Here is a 4136-nt window from a genome sequence, read left to right as displayed (position 1 = left end):
AATTAAACACAGCCCGACATTAAATACGGTGCAATGAAACAGTGACCTACAGTGAACAAGGTAAAATTAAACAGAGCCCGACATTAAATACGGTACAATGAAACAGTACCCTACAAGCAACAAGATAAAATTAAACAGAGCCCGACATTAAATACAGTACAATGAATCAGTGCCCTACACTGAACAATGTAAACTTAAACACAGCCCGATATTAAATACGGTACAATGAATCAGTGCCCCAAACTGAACAATGTAAAATTAAACACAGCCCGACATTAAATGCAGTACAATGAAACAGTGACCTACAGTGAACAAGGTAAAATTAAACACAGCCCGACATTAAATACGGTGCAATGAAACAGTGACCTACAGTGAACAAGGTAAAATTAAACAGAGCCCGACATTAAATACGGTACAATGAAACAGTGCCCTACAAGCAACAAGGTAAAATTAAACACAGCCCGACATTAAATACAGTACAATGAATCAGTGCCCTACACTGAACAATGTAAAATTAAACACAGCCATGCATTAAATACAGCACAATGAAACAGTGACCTACAGTAAACAAGGCAAAATTAAACAGAGCCCGACATTAAATACGTTACAATGAAACAGTGCCCTACAGTGAACAATGTAAAATTAAACAGAGCACGACATTAAATACGGTACAATGAAACAGTACCCTACAGTGAACAATGTTAAATTAAACAGAGCCCGATATTAAATACGGTACAATGAATCAGTGCCCTACACTGAACAATGTAAAATTAAACACAGCCATGCATTAAATACAGCACAATGAAACAGTGACCTACAGTAAACAAGGCAAAATTAAACAGAGCCCGACATTAAAGACAGTACAATGAAACAGTGCCCTACACTGAATAACGTAAAATTAAACACAGCCCGACATTAAATACGGTACAATGAAACAGTGCCCTACACTGAACAAGGTAAAATTAAACAGAGCCCGACATTAAATACAGTACAATGAAACAGTGACCTACAGTGAACAATGTAAAATTAAACATAGCCCGACATTAAATACGGTACAATGAAACAGTGCCCTACACTGAACAATGTAAAATTAAACACAGCCCGGCATTACATACAGTACAATGAAACAGTGACCTACAGTAAACAACGCAAAATTAAACAGAGCCCGACATTAAATACAGTACAATGAAACAGTGCCCTACACTGAACAATGTAACATTAAACAGAGCCCGACATTAAATACGGGACAACGAAACAGTGCCCGACAGTGAACAAGGTAAAATTAAACAGAGCCCAACATTAAATACACCACAGTGAAACAATGCCCTACAGTGAAGAATGTAAAATTAAACAGAGCCCGACATTAAATACAGTACAATGAAAAAGTGACCTGCAGTGAAAAATGTAAAATTAAACATAGCCCGACATTAATTACAGTACAATGAAACAGTGCCCTACACTGAATAACGTAAAATTAAACACAGCCCGACATTAAATACGGTACAATGAAACAGTGCCCTACACTGAACAAGGTAAAATTAAACAGAGCCCGACATTAAATACAGTACAATGAAACAGTGACCTACAGTGAACAATGTAAAATTAAACATAGCCCGACATTAAATACGGTACAATGAAACAGTGCCCTACACTGAACAATGTAAAATTAAAAACAGCCCGACATTAAATACGGTACAATGAATCAGTGCCCTACACTGATCAATGTAAAATTAAACACAGCCCGGCATTAAATACAGTACAATGAAACAGTGACCTACAGTAAACAAGGCAAAATTAAACAGAGCCCGACATTAAATACAGTACAATGAAACAGTGCCCTACACTGAACAATGTAACATTAAACAGAGCCCGACATTAAATAAGGGACAACGAAACAGTGACCTTCAGTGAAAAATGTAAAATTAAACATAGCCCGACATTAAATACGGTACAATGAAACAGTGCCCTACAGTGAACAATGTAAAATTAAACAGAGCACGACATTAAATACAGTACAATGTAACAGTGCCCTCCACTGATGAAGGTAAAATTAAACACAGCCCGACATTAAATACAGTACAATGAAACAGTGAACTACAGTGAACAATGTAAAATTAAACACAGCCCGACATTAAATGCAGTACAATGAAACAGTGACCTACAGTGAACAAGGTAAAATTAAACAGAGCCCGACATTAAATACAGTACAATGAAACAGTGACCTACAGTGAACAAGGTAAAATTAAACAGAGCCCGACATTAAATACAGTACAATGAAACAGTACCCTACAAGCTACAATGTAAAATTAAACAGAGCTCGATATTAAATGCGGTACAATGAAACAGTGCCCTACAAGCAACAAGGTAAAATTAAACAGAGCCCAACATTAAAAACGGTAGAATGAAACAGTGCCCTACACTGAACAATGTAACATTAAACAGAACCCGACATTAAATACGGGACAACGAAACAGTGCCCGACAGTGAACAAGGTAAAATTAAACAGAGCCCAACATTAAATACACCACAATGAAACAATGCCCGACAGTGAAGAATGTAAAATTAAACACAGCCCGACATTAAATACAGTACAATGAAACAGTGACCTACAGTGAAAAATTTAAAATTAAACATAGCCCGACATTAAATACGGTACAATGAAACAGTGCCCTACAGTGAACAATGTAAAATTAAACAGAGCACGACATTAAATACAGTACAATGTAACAGTGCCCTCCACTGAGCAAGGTAAAATTAAACACAGCCCGACATTAAATACGGTACAATGAAACAGTGCCCTACACTGAACAATGTAAAATTAAACACAGCCCGACATTAAATACGGTAAAATGAAACAGTGCCCTACACTGAACAAGGTAAAATTAAACAGAGCCCGACATTAAATACAGTACAATGAAACAGTGCCCTACAGTGAACAATGGAAAATTAAACACAGCCCGACAGTAAATACGGTACAATGAATCAGTGCCCTACTAGCAACAATGTAAAATTAAACAGAGCCCGATATTAAATACGGTACAATGAAACAGAGCCCGACATTAAATACGGTACAATGCAACAGTGCCCTACAGTGAACAATGTAAAATTAAACAGAGCCCGACATTAAATACGGTACAATGAATCAGTGCCCTACACTGAACAATGTAAAATTAAACACAGCCCGACATTAAATACAGTACAATGAAACAGTGCCCTACAGTGAACAAGGTAAAATTAATCAGAGCCCGACATTAAATACAGTACAATGAAACAGTGCCCTACAGTGAACAAGGTAAAATTAAACAGAGCCCGACATTAAATACAGTACAATGAAACAGTGCCCGACAAGCAACGAGGTAAAATTAAACAGAGCCCGACATTAAATACAGTGCAATGAAACAGTGCCCTACAGTGAACAATGTAAAATTAAACACAGCCCGACATTAAATGCAGTACAATGAAACAGTGACCTACAGTGAACAAGGTAAAATTAAACAGAGCCCGACATTAAATACGGTACAATGAAACAGTGCCCTACAAGCTACAATGTAAAATTAAACAGAGCTCGACATTAAATGCGGTACAATGAAACAGTGCCATACAAGCAACAAGGTAAAATTAAACAGAGCCCAACATTAAATACGGTAGAATGAAACAGTGCACTACACTGAACAATGTAAAATTAAACACAGCCCGACATTAAATACGGTGCAATGAAACAGTGACCTACAGTGAACATAGTAAAATTAAACAGAGCCCGACACTAAATACGGTACAATGAAACAGTGCCCTACAAGCAACGAGGTAAAATTAAACAGAGCTCGACATGAAATACAGTGCAATGAAACAGTGCCCCACAGTGAACAATGTAAAATTAAACACAGCCCGACATTAAAAGCAGTACAATGAAACAGTGACCCACAGTGAACAAGGTAAAATTAAACAGAGCCCGACATTAAATACAGTACAATGAAACAGTGCCCTACAAGCTACAATGTAAAATAAAACAGAGCTCGACATTAAATGCGGTACAATGAAACAGTGCCCTACAAGCAACAAGGTAAAATTAAACAGAGCCCAACATTAAATACGGTAGAATGAAACAGTGCCCTACACTGAACAATGTAAAATTAAAC

Source organism: Scyliorhinus torazame, unplaced genomic scaffold (assembly GCF_047496885.1).
Source record: "Scyliorhinus torazame isolate Kashiwa2021f unplaced genomic scaffold, sScyTor2.1 scaffold_172, whole genome shotgun sequence".
NCBI classification, from domain to species: Eukaryota; Metazoa; Chordata; class Chondrichthyes; order Carcharhiniformes; family Scyliorhinidae; genus Scyliorhinus; species Scyliorhinus torazame.
Note: the sequence above shows the minus strand (reverse complement) of the source record.